Consider the following 22039-nt stretch of genomic DNA (forward strand, 5'->3'; position numbering starts at 1 on the left):
TCTATCCAGGCCTCACAGTTAACTGTAAGTTTCAATAAGATCCCCCCTCATCCTTCTAAACTCCAACGAGTACTGAGTTAGGGTCCTCAATCGTTCCTCATACGACATGCTCTTCATTCCAGGGATCATTCTTGTGAACCTCCTCTGGACCCTTTCCAAGGCCAGTACATCCTTCCTTAGATACGGGACCCAAAACTGCTCACAATACTCCAAATGGGGTCTGACCAGAGCCTTATACAGCCTCAGAAATACATCCCTGCTCTTGTATTCTCGCTCTCTCGGCATGAATGCGAACATTGTATTTGCCTTCCTAACTGCTGACTGAACCTGCACGTTAACCTTAAGAGAATCTTGAACAATGACTCCCAAGTCCCTTTGTGTTTCTGATTTCCTAAGCATTTTCCTATTTAGAAAATAGCCTATGCCTCCATTCCTCCTTCCAAAGTACATAACCTCACACTCTTCCACATTATATTCCATCTGCCACTTCTTTGCCCACTCTCCTAACCTGTCCAAGTCCTTCTGCAGCCCCCCCTGCTTCCTCAATACTACCTGTCCCTCTACATATCTTTGTATGGCCAGGCCAGGTAAGGACGGCAGATTTCCTTCCCCTAAAGGACATTAGTGAACCAGATGGATTATAACGCAACTTCCAGTTAAGATGCTTCATTCCTGCCCAGTGAAGCAGTTGAGGCTCTTTTCTCTCCTTACAGATGCTGACAGACCTGCTGAGACTTTCCAGCATTTTCTCTTTTGGTTTCAGATTCCAGCATCCGCAGTAATTTACTTTTATTCCTTATTTTTAAGCAGTTGAGGCTACCTCTTTGAATGTTTTTAACATAGATAGATTTTGAACAGTAAGGGAATTAAGGGTTATGGTGAGCGGGCGGACAAGTGGAGCTGAGTCCACGAAAAGATCAGCCATGATCTTATTGAGTGGCGGAACAGGTTCGAGGGGTCAAATGGCCTACTCCTGCTCCTAGTTCTTATGTTCATTGGAACATCAAGCAAACTTTGATGCTGAGCCACATTAGGAAAGGTGACCAAAAGTTCGGGCAAGGAGATAAGTTTTGAGGAGCCCCTTTAAAAGGTGGTGTGAGAGGTCGGGGGGCAAAGAGGTCCCGAGATGGAATTCCAGAGCTTCGATCCCAGGCAGCTGAAAGCTTGGTCGCCAGTAATGGAGCCGAATAAAAATCAGGAATGAACAAGAGGCCGGGATTTCAGGAGTGCTGAGATCTCAGAGGGTTGTAGGGCTGGAGGACATTACAGAGATAGGGAGGTGGTGTGGAGGGGTTTGAAAGCGAGGAGGAGAATTTACAAATCACAGTATTGCCCAGCCAGGGGCCAATGTGGGTCAGGAAGCAGAGGGGGTGATGTGTGAGTGGCACTTGTTGCAATCCTTCTGGGTGCACAGAACCAAGCTAGCTGCAGGAAGCGGCTTTTGTCAAATCTTGAGGCAACACCGCTTCTACGAAAGAGAAAATGCGTGTTTCAGGGTGAAACTGAGCGTTCTGGTATTCAAACAGACCATGTATTGAATGCAAACACTTTATACAATCAGTCAGTCATTATTCATATGTGCTCAAGTCTGAATGATTTTAGTTCTGTTTGCTGATGTGTAGTCAATGGACAATTTCATTTCTGTTCCCTCGCCAACACAAACAATGCAACTTTCTGATGCCAAACTCAAAAAGCACCCCAGCAGTGAGCAATTTTGATGAACAAGGCAAAATACAGAATCCGAAACAAAAACAGAAAATGCTGGAAAATCTCAGCAGGCCTGACAGCATCCGCGGAGAGAGAATAGAGCCAACGTTTCGAGTCTAGATAACCCTTTGTCAGAGCCTTCATCCAACATTTTTCTGTTTCTGTAAGACATTGAACTGTTTTGACGCTCTGGAGAACACGAATTGCAATCTGAAACAAAAAGCAGAAAATGCTGGAAAATCTCAGCAGGTCTGACAACATCCGTGGAGAGAAGTGGACAATGTTGTTTGAGCTCTGACGAAGGGTCATCCAGACTCAAAACGTTGGCTCGACTCTCTCTCCAAAGATTGCTGTCAGAACTGCTGAGATTTTCCAGCATTTTCTGTTTTTGTTTATTCTTCAGAGCATCAAAATATCTTACACAGTAAGAAGCCTCACAACAACAGGTTAAAGTCCAGCAGGTTTATTTGGAATCACGAGTTTTTGGAACCCTGCTCCTTCCTCAGGTGAGTGAGGGCTGCTCCTTCCTCAGCTCACCTGATGAAGGGGCAGCGCTCCGAAAGCTCGTGATTTCAAATAAACCTGTTGCGACTTTAACCTGGTGTTGAGAGGCTTCTTACTGAGCCCACCCCAGTCCAACGCCGGCATCCCCACATCACTATATCGTAGAGGTTTTCCTCTTATAAAAGGACCATAACCCGACCGGGTCTCCACTGTGGAGAATGAAGGATTTCCACCACAAGTGGAAGGAGCTGACGATAAGAGCGTGTTTCCACGCTGCACTCGCAACTCAATTCCCCCAGAGGCACCTGGCCAGAAAATTCTGTCGGATCACCAAACTGCCACAGGCTGCAGTAACTCTCTGTAAACAGCACAACTGATGATGCAGCACTTAAACAGTGAACATATTACCAGAGCTTGACCCAGATTACCCAAGGTTTTGCTGAAGGACGTCTTCCTGATTGATACCTGTCGGTTCCTGGATGGCTACTGCAGGCTGGTAGGCACAGCGGTTTGTGAGCAGAGCATGTCTCTGTGCGGCTGCATGAATGTAGTATGAAAATGATGATGCACTTCCTCTGGAGGTACGAGTGTCTCTTTCCTGTTGCACACTGGATTTTAATGTGTAGGAGACAAAAGATCCAAAGTTCCTTGAAAGCGAAACTGAAATGGTTTTCTAAGTGCACAACGAAAGTGCAACCACCACGTAACGTCTTTGATCAGTTGAGCAGTGCCTAAGGAAGCCAAAGAAGTTGCGTTTATGAAGAACTCAGCGCTAACTCCAGGTGACCCAAGTGAGTGACATTAAAGCCACTAAATGAGCCGCTGTTGTATGGTCGGAAATGCCAATTTGCAAACAGCTAGCTCACTAAAACAGAAAAATAATAATAACCAGAATATCGTATGCGGCACGCTGGCACAGTGGTTAGCACTGCTGCCTCACAGCGCCAGGGGACCCGGGTTCGATTCCTGACTTGGGTCACTGTCTGTGTGGAATTTGCACATTCTCCCCGTGTCTGCGTGGGTTTCCTCCGGGTGCTCCGGTTTCCTCCCACAGTCCAAAGATGTGCGGGTTAGGTGGATCGGCCATGCTAAAATTGCCCCTTAGTGTCAGGGGAGTAGCTAGGGTAAATTGCATGGGGTTATAGGGATAGTGGCTGAGGGGGATTCTGGCCTGTGCAGACTCGATGGGCCGAATGGCCTCCATCTGCACTGTGGGATTCTATGATTCTATCTGCCTCTGTGATGTTGGGAGGAAAATAAGTATTGCTCCGGACACTGGACAGAAAAGAAGTTTCAAAGAAGAGACATAGTGAACTCGAAACATTAATTCTGTTTTCATTTCAACAGCGGTTGCCAGAACAGCAGAGTTTATCCAAGCATTTTCAACTTTCAGTTAACTTGAAAGACACGGTTGATCCTCGTCAAAGCAGCACCAGGGGATATCATAGCATCACCGGAGAGAGACTCTCGGCTTTTAATATCACATCAGAAAGACGGCAACCACAAGAGTGTAGCTCTTTCTCAGTATCACACAGAAAAGCTCTCTCAGTATCACACTGAAAAGCTCTCTCTCTCAGTATCACACAGAAAAGCTCTCTCAGTGTCACACAGAAAAGCTCTCTCTCAGTATCACACTGAAAAGCTCTCTCTCAGTATCACACTGAAAAGCTCTCTCTCAGTATCACACTGAAAAGCTCTCGCTCAGTATCACACTGAAAAGCTCTCTCAGTATCACACAGAAAAGCTCTCTCTCAGTATCACACTGAAAAGCTCTCTCTCAGTATCACACTGAAAAGCTCTCTCTCAGTATCACACTGAAAAGCTCTCGCTCAGTATCACACTGAAAAGCTCTCTCAGTATCACACTGAAAAGCTCTCGCTCAGTATCACACTGAAAAGCTCTCTCAGTATCACACTGAAAAGCTCTCTCTCTCAGTATCACACAGAAAAGCTCTCTCAGTGTCACACAGAAAAGCTCTCTCTCAGTATCACACAGAAAAGCTCTCTCTCAGTATCACACAGAAAAGCTCTCTCTCAGTATCACACAGAAAAGCTCTCTCAGTTTCACACTGAAAAGCTCTCTCTCAGTAACACACAGAAAAGCTCCCTCAGTATCACACTGGAAAGCTCTCTCAGTATCACACAGAAAAGCTCTCTCTCAGTATCACACAGAAAAGCTCTCTCAGTATCACACTGAAAAGTTCTCTCTCAGTATCACACTGAAAAGTTCTCTCTCAGTATCACACTGAAAAGCTCTCTCAGTATCACACTGAAAAGTTCTCTCTCAGTATCACACAGAAAAGCTCCCTCAGTATCACACTGAAAAGTTCTCTCTCAGTATCACACTGAAAAGTTCTCTCTCAGTATCACACTGAAAAGTTCTCTCTCAGTATCACACAGAAAAGCTCCCTCAGTATCACACAGAAAAGCTCTCTCAGTATCACACTGAAAAGCTCTCTCAGTATCACACTGAAAAGATCTCTCAGTATCACACTGAAAAGCTCTCTCAGTATCACACTGAAAAGCTCTCTCAGTATCACACTGAAAAGTTCTCTCTCAGTATCACACTGAAAAGTTCTCTCTCAGTATCACACTGAAAAACTCTCTCTCAGTAACACACAGAAAAGCTCCCTCAGTATCACACAGCAAAGCTCTCTCAGTTTCACACTGAAAAGTTCTCTCTCAGTATCACACTGAAAAGCTCCCTCAGTATCACACAGAAAAGCTCTCTCAGTTTCACACAGAAAAGCTCTCTCTCAGTATCACACTGAAAAGTTCTCTCTCAGTATCACACTGAAAAGTTCTCTCTCAGTATCACACTGAAAAGCTCTCTCAGTTTCACACTGAAAAGTTCTCTCTCAGTATCACACTGAAAAGCTCTCTCTCAGTATCACACTGAAAAGTTCTCTCTCAGTATCACACTGAAAAGCTCTCTCAGTATCACACTGAAAAGCTCCCTCAGTATCACACAGAAAAGCTCTCTCAGTATCACACAGAAAAGCTCTCTCAGTTTCACACAGAAAAGCTCTCTCTCAGTATCACACTGAAAAGCTCTCTCTCAGTATCACACTGAAAAGCTCTCTCTCAGTATCACACTGAAAAGCTCTCAGTTTCACACAGAAAAGCTCTCTCTCAGTATCACACTGAAAAGCTCTCTCAGTATCACACTGAAAAGCTCTCTCAGTATCACACTGAAAAGTTCTCTCAGTATCACACTGAAAACCTCTCTCAGTATCACACTGAAAAGCTCTCTCAGTATCACACTGAAAAGCTCTCTCTCAGTATCACACTGGAAAGCTCTCTCTCAGTATCACACTGAAAAGCTCTCTCAGTATCACACTGAAAGGTTCTCTCAATTTCACACTGAAAAGCTCTCTCAGTATCACACTGAAAACCTCTCTCAGTATCACACTGAAAAGCTCTCTCAGTATCACACTGAAAAGTTCTCTCTCAGTATCACACTGGAAAGCTCTCTCTCAGTATCACACTGAAAAGCTCTCTCAGTATCACACTGAAAAGTTCTCTCTCAGTATCACACTGAAAAGTTCTCTCTCAGTATCACACTGAAAAGTTCTCTCTCAGTATCACACTGAAAAGCTCTCTCTCAGTATCACACTGGAAAGCTCTCTCTCAGTATCACACTGAAAAGCTCTCTCAGTATCACACTGAAAAGTTCTCTCTCAGTATCACACTGAAAAGTTCTCTCTCAGTATCACACTGAAAAGCTCTCTCTCAGCATCACACTGGAAAGCTCTCTCTCAGTATCACACTGAAAAGCTCTCTCAGTATCACACAGAAAAGCTCTCTCAGTATCACACTGAAAAGTTCTCTCTCAGTATCACACTGAAAAGTTCTCTCAGTATCACACAGAAAAGCTCTCTCTCAGTATCACACTGAAAAGCTCTCTCAGTATCACACAGAAAAGCTCTCTCAGTATCACACTGAAAAACTCTCTCTCAGTATCACACTGAAAAGCTCTCTCTCAGTATCACACTGAAAAGCTCTCTCAGTATCACACAGAAAAGCTCTCTCAGTATCACACTGAAAAGCTCTCTCTCAGTATCACACTGAAAAGTTCTCTCAGTATCACACTGAAAAGCTCTCTCTCAGTATCACACTGGAAAGCTCTCTCTCAGTATCACACTGAAAAGCTCTCTCAGTATCACACAGAAAAGCTCTCTCAGTATCACACTGAAAAGCTCTCTCTCAGTATCACACTGAAAAGCTCTCTCAGTATCACACTGAAAAGCTCTCACAGTATCACACTGAAAAGCTCTCTCAGTATCACACTGAAAATCTCTCTCTCAGTATCACACTGAAAAGCTCTCTCAGTATCACACTGAAAAGCTCTCTCAGTATCACACTGAAAAGCTCTCTCTCAGTATCACACTGAAAACCTCTCTCAGTATCACACTGAAAATCTCTCTCAGTATCACACTGAAAAGCTCTCAGTATCACACTGAAAAGCTCTCTCAGTATCACACTGAAAAGCTCTCTCAGTATCACACTGAAAATCTCTCTCAGTATGACTCCAAAACCTCTCTATCGATATCACACTGTAAAGTTTGCTCTCAACATCAAAGTGAAAAGCTCTCTCAGTATCACACTGAAAAGCTCTCTCTCAGTATCACACTGAAAAGCTCTCTCTCAGTATCACAGTGCAAAGTTCTCTCACAGTATCACACTGAAATGTTCTCTCTCAGTGTCAAACTGAAAATCTCCCACTCAGTATCAGACTGAAAAGCTCTCTCAGTATCACACTCCAAAGCTCTCTCTCAGTTTCAAACTGAGAAACTCTCTCTCTCTCTCACTGAAAAGCTCTGAGTTTCACACTGAAAAGCTCTCTCAGTTTCACACTGAAATGCCCTCTCTCAGTATCACAATGAAAAGCTCCCTCTCAGTAGAACGCTGGAAAGCACTCTCACTGTACTGAACTGAAAAGCTCTCCTCAGACTAGTGCTGGGACGCTCTCTCTCAGTATCACACTCAAAAGCTCTCTCTCAGTTTCAAACTGAGAAACTCTCTCTCTCTCTCTCACTGAAAAGCTCTCAGTTTCACACTGAAAATCTCTCTCTCAGATTCACACTGAAAAGCTCTCTCAGTATCATTGTTACAACTTCTCTCAGTATCACACTGAAAAGCTGTCTCTCAGTATCACACTGAAAATCTCTCTCTCAGTATCACACTGAAAAGCTCTCTCAGTATCACACTGAAAAGCTCTCTCAGTATCATAAGAACATAAGAACATAAGAAATAGGAGCAGGAGTAGGCCATCTAGCCCCTCGAGCCTGCCCCGCCATTCAATAAGATCATGGCTGATCTGACGTGGATCAGTACCACTTACCCGCCTGATCCCCATAACCCTTAATTCCCTTACCGATCAGGAATCCATCCATCCGCGCTTTAAACATATTCAGCGAGGTAGCCTCCACCACCTCAGTGGGCAGAGAATTCCAGAGATTCACCACCCTCTGGGAGAAGAAGTTCCTCCTCAACTCTGTCTTAAACCGACCCCCCTTTATTTTGAGGCTGTGTCCTCTAGTTTTAACTTCCTTACTAAGTGGAAAGAATCTCTCCGCCTCCACCCTATCCAGCCCCCGCATTATCTTATAAGTCTCCATAAGATCCCCCCTCATCCTTCTAAACTCCAACGAGTACAAACCCAATCTCCTCAGCCTCTCCTCATAATCCAAACCCCTCATCTCCGGTATCAACCTGGTGAACCTTCTCTGCACTCCCTCCAATGCCAATATATCCTTCCTCATATAAGGGGACCAATACTGCACACAGTATTCCAGCTGCGGCCTCACCAATGCCCTGTACAGGTGCATCAAGACATCCCTGCTTTTATATTCTATCCCCTTCGCAATATAGGCCAACATCCCATTTGCCTTCTTGATCACCTGTTGTACCTGCAGACTGGGCTTTTGCGTCTCATGCACAAGGACCCCCAGGTCCCTTTGCACGGTAGCATGTTTTAATTTGTTTCCATTGAGATAGTAATCCCATTTGTTATTATTTCCTCCAAAGTGTATAACCTCGCATTTATCAACGTTATACTCCATTTGCCATATCCTCGCCCACTCACTCAGCCTGTCCAAATCTCTCTGCAGATCTTCTCCGTCCTCCACACGATTCACTTTTCCACTTATCTTTGTGTCGTCTGCAAACTTCGTTACCCTACACTCCGTCCCCTCCTCCAGATCATCTATATAAATGGTAAATAGTTGCGGCCCGAGTACCGATCCCTGCGGCACGCCACTAGTTACCTTCCTCCAACCGGAAAAACACCCATTTATTCCGACTCTTTGCTTCCTGTCGGATAGCCAGTCCCCAATCCACTTTAACACACTACCCCCAACTCCGTGTGCCCTAATCTTCTTCAGTAGCCTTTTATGGGGCACCTTATCAAACGCCTTTTGGAAATCCAAAAACACCGCATCCACCGGTTCTCCTCCATCAACCGCCCTAGTCACATCTTCATAAAAATCCAACATGTTCGTCAAGCACGACTTTCCCCTCATGAATCCATGCTGCGTCTGATTGATCGAACCATTTCTATCCAGATGCCCTGCTATCTCCTCTTTAATAATGGATTCCAGCATTTTCCCTACTACAGACGTTTCAATAGAAATCATTGTTACAACTTCTCTCAGTATCACACTGAAAAGCTGTCTCTCAGTATCACACTGAAAATCTCTCTCTCAGTATCACACTGAAAAGCTCTCTCAGTATCACACTGAAAAGCTCTCTCAGTATCATTATTACAACTTCTCTCAGTATCACACTGAAAAGCTGTCTCTCAGTATCACACTGAAAATCTCTCTCTCAGTATCACACTGAAAAGCTCTCTCAGTATCACACTGAAAATCTCTCTCTCAGTATCACACTGAAAATCTCTCTCTCAGTATCACACTGAAAAGCTCTCTCAGTATCACACTGAAAAGCTCTCTCAGTATCACACTGAAAAGCTGTCTCAGTATCACACTGAAAAGCTCTCTCAGTATCAAACTGAAAGGCTCTCTCAGTATCACACTGAAAAGCTCTCTCAGTATCACACTGAAAAGCTCTCTCTGTATCACACTGAAAAGCTCTCTCTCAGTATCACACTGAAAATCTCTCTCTCAGTATCACACTGAAAAGCTCTCTCAGTATCACACTGAAAAGCTCTCTCAGTATCACACTGAAAAGCTCTCTCAGAATCGCACTGAAAAGCTGTCTCTCAGTATCACACTGAAAAGCTGTCTCTCAGTATCACACTGAAAATCTCTCTCTCAGTATCACACTGAAAAGCTCTCTCAGTATCACACTGAAAAGCTCTCTCAGTATCACACTGAAAAGCTCTCTCAGTATCACACTGAAAAGCTCTCTCAGTATCATTGTTACAACTTCTCTCAGTGTCACACTGAAAAGCTGTCTCAGTATCACACTGAAAATCTCTCTCTCAGTATCACACTGAAAAGCTCTCTCAGTATCACACTGAAAAGCTCTCTCAGTATCATTGTTACAACTTCTCTCAGTATCACACTGAAAAGCTGTCTCTCAGTATCACACTGAAAATCTCTCTCTCAGTATCACACTGAAAAGCTCTCTCAGTATCACACTGAAAATCTCTCTCTCAGTATCACACTGAAAATCTCTCTCTCAGTATCACACTGAAAAGCTCTCTCAGTATCACACTGAAAAGCTCTCTCAGTATCACACTGAAAAGCTCTCTCAGTATCACACTGAAAAGCTGTCTCAGTATCACACTGAAAAGCTCTCTCAGTATCACACTGAAAAGCTCTCTCAGTATCAAACTGAAAGGCTCTCTCAGTATCACACTGAAAAGCTCTCTCAGTATCACACTGAAAAGCTCTCTCAGTATCACACTGAAAAGCTCTCTCTCAGTATCACACTGAAAATCTCTCTCTCAGTATCACACTGAAAAGCTCTCTCAGTATCACACTGAAAAGCTCTCTCAGTATCACACTGAAAAGCTCTCTCAGAATCGCACTGAAAAGCTGTCTCTCAGTATCACACTGAAAAGCTGTCTCTCAGTATCACACTGAAAATCTCTCTCTCAGTATCACACTGAAAAGCTCTCTCAGTATCACACTGAAAAGCTCTCTCAGTATCATTATTACAACTTCTCTCAGTATCACACTGAAAAGCTGTCTCTCAGTATCACACTGAAAATCTCTCTCTCAGTATCACACTGAAAAGCTCTCTCAGTATCACACTGAAAATCTCTCTCTCAGTATCACACTGAAAATCTCTCTCTCAGTATCACACTGAAAAGCTCTCTCAGTATCACACTGAAAAGCTCTCTCAGTATCACACTGAAAAGCTCTCTCAGTATCACACTGAAAAGCTCTCTCAGTATCACACTGAAAAGCTCTCTCAGTATCAAACTGAAAAGCTCTCAGTATCACACTGAAAAGCTCTCTCAGTATCACACTGAAAAGCTCTCTCTCAGTATCACACTGAAAAGCTCTCTCAGTATCACACTGAAAAGCTCTCTCAGTATCACACTGAAAAGCTCTCTCAGTATCACACAGAAAAGCTCTCTCAGTATCACACTGAAAAGCTCTCTCAGTATCACACTGAAAAGCTCTCTCTCTCAGTATCACACTGAAAAGCTCTCTCAGTATCACACTGAAAAGCTCTCTCAGTATCACACTGAAAAGCTCTCTCAGTATCACACTGAAAAGCTCTCTCTCAGTATCACACTGAAAAGCTCTCTCAGTATCAAACTGAAAAGCTCTCTCAGTATCAAACTGAAAAGCTCTCTCAGTATCACACTGAAAAGCTCTCTCAGTATCACACTGAAAAGCTCCCTCAGTATCACACTGAAAATATCTCTCAGTATCACACTGAAAAGCTCTCTCAGTATCACACTGAAAATATCTCTCAGTATCACACTGAAAAGCTCTCTCAGTATCATTATTACAACTTCTCTCAGTATCACACTGAAAAGCTGTCTCTCAGTATCACACTGAAAATCTCTCTCTCAGTATCACACTGAAAAGCTCTCTCAGTATCACACTGAAAATCTCTCTCTCAGTATCACACTGAAAATCTCTCTCTCAGTATCACACTGAAAAGCTCTCTCAGTATCACACTGAAAAGCTCTCTCAGTATCACACTGAAAAGCTGTCTCAGTATCACACTGAAAAGCTCTCTCAGTATCAAACTGAAAGGCTCTCTCAGTATCACACTGAAAAGCTCTCTCAGTATCACACTGAAAAGCTCTCTCTGTATCACACTGAAAAGCTCTCTCTCAGTATCACACTGAAAATCTCTCTCTCAGTATCACACTGAAAAGCTCTCTCAGTATCACACTGAAAAGCTCTCTCAGTATCACACTGAAAAGCTCTCTCAGAATCGCACTGAAAAGCTGTCTCTCAGTATCACACTGAAAAGCTGTCTCTCAGTATCACACTGAAAATCTCTCTCTCAGTATCACACTGAAAAGCTCTCTCAGTATCACACTGAAAAGCTCTCTCAGTATCACACTGAAAAGCTCTCTCAGTATCACACTGAAAAGCTCTCTCAGTATCATTGTTACAACTTCTCTCAGTGTCACACTGAAAAGCTGTCTCAGTATCACACTGAAAATCTCTCTCTCAGTATCACACTGAAAAGCTCTCTCAGTATCACACTGAAAAGCTCTCTCAGTATCATTGTTACAACTTCTCTCAGTATCACACTGAAAAGCTGTCTCTCAGTATCACACTGAAAATCTCTCTCTCAGTATCACACTGAAAAGCTCTCTCAGTATCACACTGAAAATCTCTCTCTCAGTATCACACTGAAAATCTCTCTCTCAGTATCACACTGAAAAGCTCTCTCAGTATCACACTGAAAAGCTCTCTCAGTATCACACTGAAAAGCTCTCTCAGTATCACACTGAAAAGCTGTCTCAGTATCACACTGAAAAGCTCTCTCAGTATCACACTGAAAAGCTCTCTCAGTATCAAACTGAAAGGCTCTCTCAGTATCACACTGAAAAGCTCTCTCAGTATCACACTGAAAAGCTCTCTCAGTATCACACTGAAAAGCTCTCTCTCAGTATCACACTGAAAATCTCTCTCTCAGTATCACACTGAAAAGCTCTCTCAGTATCACACTGAAAAGCTCTCTCAGTATCACACTGAAAAGCTCTCTCAGAATCGCACTGAAAAGCTGTCTCTCAGTATCACACTGAAAAGCTGTCTCTCAGTATCACACTGAAAATCTCTCTCTCAGTATCACACTGAAAAGCTCTCTCAGTATCACACTGAAAAGCTCTCTCAGTATCATTATTACAACTTCTCTCAGTATCACACTGAAAAGCTGTCTCTCAGTATCACACTGAAAATCTCTCTCTCAGTATCACACTGAAAATCTCTCTCTCAGTATCACACTGAAAAGCTCTCTCAGTATCACACTGAAAAGCTCTCTCAGTATCACACTGAAAAGCTCTCTCAGTATCACACTGAAAAGCTCTCTCAGTATCACACTGAAAAGCTCTCTCAGTATCAAACTGAAAAGCTCTCAGTATCACACTGAAAAGCTCTCTCAGTATCACACTGAAAAGCTCTCTCTCAGTATCACACTGAAAAGCTCTCTCAGTATCACACTGAAAAGCTCTCTCAGTATCACACTGAAAAGCTCTCTCAGTATCACACAGAAAAGCTCTCTCAGTATCACACTGAAAAGCTCTCTCAGTATCACACTGAAAAGCTCTCTCTCTCAGTATCACACTGAAAAGCTCTCTCAGTATCACACTGAAAAGCTCTCTCAGTATCACACTGAAAAGCTCTCTCAGTATCACACTGAAAAGCTCTCTCTCAGTATCACACTGAAAAGCTCTCTCAGTATCAAACTGAAAAGCTCTCTCAGTATCAAACTGAAAAGCTCTCTCAGTATCACACTGAAAAGCTCTCTCAGTATCACACTGAAAAGCTCCCTCAGTATCACACTGAAAATATCTCTCAGTATCACACTGAAAAGCTCTCTCAGTATCACACTGAAAATATCTCTCAGTATCACACTGAAAAGCTCTCTCAGTATCACACTGAAAATATCTCTCAGTATCACACTGAAAAGCTCTCTCAGTATCACACTGAAAATATCTCTCAGTATCACACTGAAAAGCTCTCTCAGTATCACACTGAAAATATCTCTCAGTATCACACTGAAATGCCCTCTCTCAGTATCACAATGAAAAGCTCTCTCAGTGTCACACAGAAAAGCTCTCTCTCAGTATCACACTGAAAAGCTCTCTCTCAGTATCACACTGAAAAGCTCTCTCAGTTTCACACTGAAATGCCCTCTCTCAGTATCACACTGAAAAGCTCTCTCTCAGTATCACACTGAAAAGCTCTCTCAGTGTCACACTGAAAAGCTCTCTCAGTTTCACACTGAAATGCCCTCTCTCAGTATCACACTGAAAAGCTCCCTCTCAGTAGAACGCTGGAAAGCACTCTCACTGTACTGAACTGAAAAGCTCTCCTCAGACTAGTGCTGGGACGCTCTCTCTCAGATTCTCACACCGAAAAGCTCTGTCAGCATGACACTGAAAATCTCTCTCTCAGCTTTTCAGTGTGATACTGAGAAAACCTTTCAGTGTGATACTGAGAAAACCTTTCAGTGTGATACTTTCTCAGTATCAATGTTACAACTTCTCTCAATATGACAGTGAACAGCTCCCTCTCTCAGTATCACACTGAGAGGTTCTCTCATTGTCACACTGAAAATCTCTCAGTATTCCACTGAAAGTCTCTCTCTCAATATCACATTGAAATGTTCTCTCTCAGTATCACACTGAAAAGATCTCTCAGTATCACACTGAAAAGCTGTCTCTCAGTATCACACTGAAAAGATCTCTCAGTATCACACTGAAAATCTCTCTCTCAGTATCACACTGAAAAGCTCTCTCAGTATCACACTGAAAAGCTCTCTCAGTATCACACTGAAAAGCTCTCTCAGTATCACACTGAAAAGCTGTCTCAGTATCACACTGAAAAGCTCTCTCAGTATCACACTGAAAAGCTCTCTCAGTATCAAACTGAAAGGCTCTCTCAGTATCACACTGAAAAGCTCTCTCAGTATCACACTGAAAAGCTCTCTCAGTATCACACTGAAAAGCTCTCTCTCAGTATCACACTGAAAATCTCTCTCTCAGTATCACACTGAAAAGCTCTCTCAGTATCACACTGAAAAGCTCTCTCAGTATCACACTGAAAAGCTCTCTCAGAATCGCACTGAAAAGCTGTCTCTCAGTATCACACTGAAAAGCTGTCTCTCAGTATCACACTGAAAATCTCTCTCTCAGTATCACACTGAAAAGCTCTCTCAGTATCACACTGAAAAGCTCTCTCAGTATCACACTGAAAAGCTCTCTCAGAATCGCACTGAAAAGCTGTCTCTCAGTATCACACTGAAAAGCTGTCTCTCAGTATCACACTGAAAATCTCTCTCTCAGTATCACACTGAAAAGCTCTCTCAGTATCACACTGAAAAGCTCTCTCAGTATCACACTGAAAAGCTCTCTCAGTATCACACTGAAAAGCTCTCTCAGTATCAAACTGAAAAGCTCTCTCAGTATCAAACTGAAAAGCTCTCAGTATCACACTGAAAAGCTCTCTCAGTATCACACTGAAAAGCTCTCTCTCAGTATCACACTGAAAAGCTCTCTCAGTATCACACTGAAAAGCTCTCCCAGTATCACACTGAAAAGCTCTCTCAGTATCACACAGAAAAGCTCTCTCAGTATCACACTGAAAAGCTCTCTCTCTCAGTATCACACTGAAAAGCTCTCTCAGTATCACACTGAAAAGCTCTCTCAGTATCACACTGAAAAGCTCTCTCAGTATCACACTGAAAAGCTCTCTCTCAGTATCACACTGAAAAGCTCTCTCAGTATCAAACTGAAAAGCTCTCAGTATCAAACTGAAAAGCTCTCTCAGTATCACACTGAAAAGCTCTCTCAGTATCACACTGAAAAGCTCCCTCAGTATCACACTGAAAATATCTCTCAGTATCACACTGAAAAGCTCTCTCAGTATCACACTGAAAATATCTCTCAGTATCACACTGAAAAGCTCTCTCAGTATCACACTGAAAATATCTCTCAGTATCACACTGAAAAGCTCTCTCAGTATCACACTGAAAATATCTCTCAGTATCACACTGAAAAGCTCTCTCAGTATCACACTGAAAATATCTCTCAGTATCACACTGAAATGCCCTCTCTCAGTATCACAATGAAAAGCTCTCTCAGTGTCACACAGAAAAGCTCTCTCTCAGTATCACACTGAAAAGCTCTCTCTCAGTATCACACTGAAAAGCTCTCTCAGTATCACACTGAAAAGCTCTCTCAGTTTCACACTGAAATGCCCTCTCTCAGTATCACACTGAAAAGCTCTCTCTCAGTATCACACTGAAAAGCTCTCTCAGTGTCACACTGAAAAGCTCTCTCAGTTTCACACTGAAATGCCCTCTCTCAGTATCACACTGAAAAGCTCCCTCTCAGTAGAACGCTGGAAAGCACTCTCACTGTACTGAACTGAAAAGCTCTCCTCAGACTAGTGCTGGGACGCTCTCTCTCAGATTCTCACACCGAAAAGCTCTGTCAGCATGACACTGAAAATCTCTCTCTCAGCTTTTCAGTGTGATACTGAGAAAACCTTTCAGTGTGATACTGAGAAAACTTTTCAGTGTGATACTTTCTCAGTATCAATGTTACAACTTCTCTCAATATGACAGTGAACAGCTCCCTCTCTCAGTATCACACTGAGAGGTTCTCTCATTGTCACACTGAAAATCTCTCAGTATTCCACTGAAAGTCTCTCTCTCAATATCACATTGAAATGTTCTCTCTCAGTATCACACTGAAAAGATCTCTCAGTATCACACTGAAAAGCTGTCTCTCAGTATCACACTGAAAAGATCTCTCAGTATCACACTGAAAAGCTCTCTCAGTATCACACTGAAAAGCTCTCTCAGTATCACACTGAAAAGATCTCTCAGTATCACACTGAAAAGATCTCTCAGTATCACACTGAAAAGATCTCTCAGTATCACAGTGAAAAGATCTCTCAGTATCACACTGAAAAGATCTCTCAGTATCACACTGAAAAGATCTCTCAGTATCACACTGAAAGGCTGTCTCTGAGTATCACACTGAAAACTCTCAGTTTCACAATGAAAAGCTCTCTCTCAACATCAAACTGAAAAGCTCTCTCAGTATCACACTGAAAATAATTCTCTCAGCATCAAACTTACAACTTCTCTCAGTATCACACTGAAATGCTCTCTATCAGCATCACAATGATAAGACCTCCCTCAGTTTCACACCGAAAAGCTGTCTCTCAGTATCACACTGAAAAGGTCTTTCTCAGTTTCACACTGAAAAGCTCTCTCTCATTATCACACTGAAAAGCTCTCTCTCAGTAGAACGCAGGAAGCACTCTCACTGGACTGAACTGAAAAGCTCTCCTCCGAGTAGTGCTGGGAAGCTCTCTCTCAGATTCACACTAAAAAGCTCTCTCAGTATCAAACTGAAAAGATCTTTCTCAGTATCACACTGAGAAGCTCTCTCTCAGTATCTCACTGAAAAGCTCTCTAAGTATAACACTGAGAAGCTCTCTCAGTATCACACAGAAAAGCTCTCTCAGTATCACACTGAGAAGCTCTCTCAGTAACACACTGAAAAGCTCTCTCTCAGTATCAAACTGAAAAGATCTTTCTCAGTATCACACTGAAAAGCTCTCTCAGTATAACACTGAGAAGCTCCTCTCAGTATCACACAGAAAAGCTCTCTCAGTATCACACTGAGAAGCTCTCTCAGTATCACACTGAAAAGCTCTCTCTCAGTATCACACTGAAAAGCTCTCTCAGTATCACACTGAAAAGCTCTCTCAGTATCACACTGAAAAGCTCTCTCAGTATCACACAGAAAAGCTCTCTCAGTATCACACTGAAAAGCTCTCTCAGTATCACACTGAAAAGCTCTCTCTCTCAGTATCACACTGAAAAGCTCTCTCAGTATCACACTGAAAAGCTCTCTCAGTATCACACTGAAAAGCTCTCTCAGTATCACACTGAAAAGCTCTCTCTCAGTATCACACTGAAAAGCTCTCTCAGTATCAAACTGAAAAGCTCTCTCAGTATCAAACTGAAAAGCTCTCTCAGTATCACACTGAAAAGCTCTCTCAGTATCACACTGAAAAGCTCCCTCAGTATCACACTGAAAATATCTCAGTATCACACTGAAAAGCTCTCTCAGTATCACACTGAAAATATCTCTCAGTATCACACTGAAAAGCTCTCTCAGTATCACACTGAAAATATCTCTCAGTATCACACTGAAAAGCTCTCTCAGTATCACACTGAAAATATCTCTCAGTATCACACTGAAAAGCTCTCTCAGTATCACACTGAAAATATCTCTCAGTATCACACTGAAATGCCCTCTCTCAGTATCACAATGAAAAGCTCTCTCAGTGTCACACAGAAAAGCTCTCTCTCAGTATCACACTGAAAAGCTCTCTCTCAGTATCACACTGAAAAGCTCTCTCAGTTTCACACTGAAATGCCCTCTCTCAGTATCACACTGAAAAGCTCTCTCTCAGTATCACACTGAAAAGCTCTCTCAGTGTCACACTGAAAAGCTCTCTCAGTTTCACACTGAAATGCCCTCTCTCAGTATCACACTGAAAAGCTCCCTCTCAGTAGAACGCTGGAAAGCACTCTCACTGTACTGAACTGAAAAGCTCTCCTCAGACTAGTGCTGGGACGCTCTCTCTCAGATTCTCACACCGAAAAGCTCTGTCAGCATGACACTGAAAATCTCTCTCTCAGCTTTTCAGTGTGATACTGAGAAAACCTTTCAGTGTGATACTGAGAAAACTTTTCAGTGTGATACTTTCTCAGTATCAATGTTACAACTTCTCTCAATATGACAGTGAACAGCTCCCTCTCTCAGTATCACACTGAGAGGTTCTCTCATTGTCACACTGAAAATCTCTCAGTATTCCACTGAAAGTCTCTCTCTCAATATCACATTGAAATGTTCTCTCTCAGTATCACACTGAAAAGATCTCTCAGTATCACACTGAAAAGCTCTCTCAGTATCACACTGAAAAGATCTCTCAGTATCACACTGAAAATCTCTCTCTCAGTATCACACTGAAAAGCTCTCTCAGTATCACACTGAAAAGCTCTCTCAGTATCACACTGAAAAGCTCTCTCAGTATCACACTGAAAAGCTCTCTCAGTATCACACTGAAAAGCTGTCTCAGTATCACACTGAAAAGCTCTCTCAGTATCACACTGAAAAGCTCTCTCAGTATCAAACTGAAAGGCTCTCTCAGTATCACACTGAAAAGCTCTCTCAGTATCACACTGAAAAGCTCTCTCAGTATCACACTGAAAAGCTCTCTCTCAGTATCACACTGAAAATCTCTCTCTCAGTATGACACTGAAAAGCTCTCTCAGTATCACACTGAAAAGCTCTCTCAGTATCACACTGAAAAGCTCTCTCAGAATCGCACTGAAAAGCTGTCTCTCAGTATCACACTGAAAAGCTGTCTCTCAGTATCACACTGAAAATCTCTCTCTCAGTATCACACTGAAAAGCTCTCTCAGTATCACACTGAAAAGCTCTCTCAGTATCACACTGAAAAGCTCTCTCAGTATCACACTGAAAAGCTCTCTCAGTATCAAACTGAAAAGCTCTCTCAGTATCAAACTGAAAAGCTCTCAGTATCACACTGAAAAGCTCTCTCAGTATCACACTGAAAAGCTCTCTCTCAGTATCACACTGAAAAGCTCTCTCAGTATCACACTGAAAAGCTCTCCCAGTATCACACTGAAAAGCTCTCTCAGTATCACACAGAAAAGCTCTCTCAGTATCACACTGAAAAGCTCTCTCTCTCAGTATCACACTGAAAAGCTCTCTCAGTATCACACTGAAAAGCTCTCTCAGTATCACACTGAAAAGCTCTCTCAGTATCACACTGAAAAGCTCTCTCTCAGTATCACACTGAAAAGCTCTCTCAGTATCAAACTGAAAAGCTCTCAGTATCAAACTGAAAAGCTCTCTCAGTATCACACTGAAAAGCTCTCTCAGTATCACACTGAAAAGCTCCCTCAGTATCACACTGAAAATATCTCTCAGTATCACACTGAAAAGCTCTCTCAGTATCACACTGAAAATATCTCTCAGTATCACACTGAAAAGCTCTCTCAGTATCACACTGAAAATATCTCTCAGTATCACACTGAAAAGCTCTCTCAGTATCACACTGAAAATATCTCTCAGTATCACACTGAAAAGCTCTCTCAGTATCACACTGAAAAGCTCTCTCAGTGTCACACAGAAAAGCTCTCTCTCAGTATCACACTGAAAAGCTCTCTCTCAGTATCACACTGAAAAGCTCTCTCAGTATCACACTGAAAAGCTCTCTCAGTTTCACACTGAAATGCCCTCTCTCAGTATCACACTGAAAAGCTCTCTCTCAGTATCACACTGAAAAGCTCTCTCAGTGTCACACTGAAAAGCTCTCTCAGTTTCACACTGAAATGCCCTCTCTCAGTATCACACTGAAAAGCTCCCTCTCAGTAGAACGCTGGAAAGCACTCTCACTGTACTGAACTGAAAAGCTCTCCTCAGACTAGTGCTGGGACGCTCTCTCTCAGATTCTCACACCGAAAAGCTCTGTCAGCATGACACTGAAAATCTCTCTCTCAGCTTTTCAGTGTGATACTGAGAAAACCTTTCAGTGTGATACTGAGAAAACTTTTCAGTGTGATACTTTCTCAGTATCAATGTTACAACTTCTCTCAATATGACAGTGAACAGCTCCCTCTCTCAGTATCACACTGAGAGGTTCTCTCATTGTCACACTGAAAATCTCTCAGTATTCCACTGAAAGTCTCTCTCTCAATATCACATTGAAATGTTCTCTCTCAGTATCACACTGAAAAGATCTCTCAGTATCACACTGAAAAGCTGTCTCTCAGTATCACACTGAAAAGATCTCTCAGTATCACACTGAAAAGCTCTCTCAGTATCACACTGAAAAGCTCTCTCAGTATCACACTGAAAAGATCTCTCAGTATCACACTGAAAAGATCTCTCAGTATCACACTGAAAAGATCTCTCAGTATCACAGTGAAAAGATCTCTCAGTATCACACTGAAAAGATCTCTCAGTATCACACTGAAAAGATCTCTCAGTATCACACTGAAAGGCTGTCTCTGAGTATCACACTGAAAACTCTCAGTTTCACAATGAAAAGCTCTCTCTCAACATCAAACTGAAAAGCTCTCTCAGTATCACACTGAAAATAATTCTCTCAGCATCAAACTTACAACTTCTCTCAGTATCACACTGAAATGCTCTCTATCAGCATCACAATGATAAGACCTCCCTCAGTTTCACACCGAAAAGCTGTCTCTCAGTATCACACTGAAAAGGTCTTTCTCAGTTTCACACTGAAAAGCTCTCTCTCATTATCACACTGAAAAGCTCTCTCTCAGTAGAACGCAGGAAGCACTCTCACTGGACTGAACTGAAAAGCTCTCCTCCGAGTAGTGCTGGGAAGCTCTCTCTCAGATTCACACTAAAAAGCTCTCTCAGTATCAAACTGAAAAGATCTTTCTCAGTATCACACTGAGAAGCTCTCTCTCAGTATCTCACTGAAAAGCTCTCTAAGTATAACACTGAGAAGCTCTCTCAGTATCACACAGAAAAGCTCTCTCAGTATCACACTGAGAAGCTCTCTCAGTAACACACTGAAAAGCTCTCTCTCAGTATCAAACTGAAAAGATCTTTCTCAGTATCACACTGAAAAGCTCTCTCAGTATAACACTGAGAAGCTCCTCTCAGTATCACACAGAAAAGCTCTCTCAGTATCACACTGAGAAGCTCTCTCAGTATCACACTGAAAAGCTCTCTCTCAGTATCACACTGAAAAGCTCTCTCAGTATCACACTGAAAAGCTCTCTCAGTATCACACTGAAAAGCTCTCTCAGTATCACACAGAAAAGCTCTCTCAGTATCACACTGAAAAGCTCTCTCAGTATCACACTGAAAAGCTCTCTCTCTCAGTATCACACTGAAAAGCTCTCTCAGTATCACACTGAAAAGCTCTCTCAGTATCACACTGAAAAGCTCTCTCAGTATCACACTGAAAAGCTCTCTCTCAGTATCACACTGAAAAGCTCTCTCAGTATCAAACTGAAAAGCTCTCTCAGTATCAAACTGAAAAGCTCTCTCAGTATCACACTGAAAAGCTCTCTCAGTATCACACTGAAAAGCTCCCTCAGTATCACACTGAAAATATCTCAGTATCACACTGAAAAGCTCTCTCAGTATCACACTGAAAATATCTCTCAGTATCACACTGAAAAGCTCTCTCAGTATCACACTGAAAATATCTCTCAGTATCACACTGAAAAGCTCTCTCAGTATCACACTGAAAATATCTCTCAGTATCACACTGAAAAGCTCTCTCAGTATCACACTGAAAATATCTCTCAGTATCACACTGAAATGCCCTCTCTCAGTATCACAATGAAAAGCTCTCTCAGTGTCACACAGAAAAGCTCTCTCTCAGTATCACACTGAAAAGCTCTCTCTCAGTATCACACTGAAAAGCTCTCTCAGTTTCACACTGAAATGCCCTCTCTCAGTATCACACTGAAAAGCTCTCTCTCAGTATCACACTGAAAAGCTCTCTCAGTGTCACACTGAAAAGCTCTCTCAGTTTCACACTGAAATGCCCTCTCTCAGTATCACACTGAAAAGCTCCCTCTCAGTAGAACGCTGGAAAGCACTCTCACTGTACTGAACT

The 22039-nt window shown here is 42.5% G+C and overlaps 1 protein-coding gene across 4 annotated transcripts in view; it reads right to left on the reverse strand.

Annotated features, from left to right (window-relative positions):
• LOC144510824 (neuronal-specific septin-3-like) overlaps window positions 1–22039 on the reverse strand; it is a 403898-nt gene that overhangs the window by 190408 nt on the left and 191451 nt on the right. The window contains exon 1 of one of the 4 annotated variants that reach the window (XM_078240766.1): window positions 2640–2777. The exons of the other annotated variants lie outside the window; for them this stretch is intronic. The gene's annotated coding sequence lies outside the window, so the exon portion shown is untranslated. Of the gene's footprint in view, window positions 1–2639; window positions 2778–22039 lie in introns of those variants that run through there. 4 annotated transcript variants of the gene reach the window in all.

This window comes from Mustelus asterias, chromosome 23 (genome assembly GCF_964213995.1).
Source record: "Mustelus asterias chromosome 23, sMusAst1.hap1.1, whole genome shotgun sequence".
NCBI classification, from domain to species: Eukaryota; Metazoa; Chordata; class Chondrichthyes; order Carcharhiniformes; family Triakidae; genus Mustelus; species Mustelus asterias.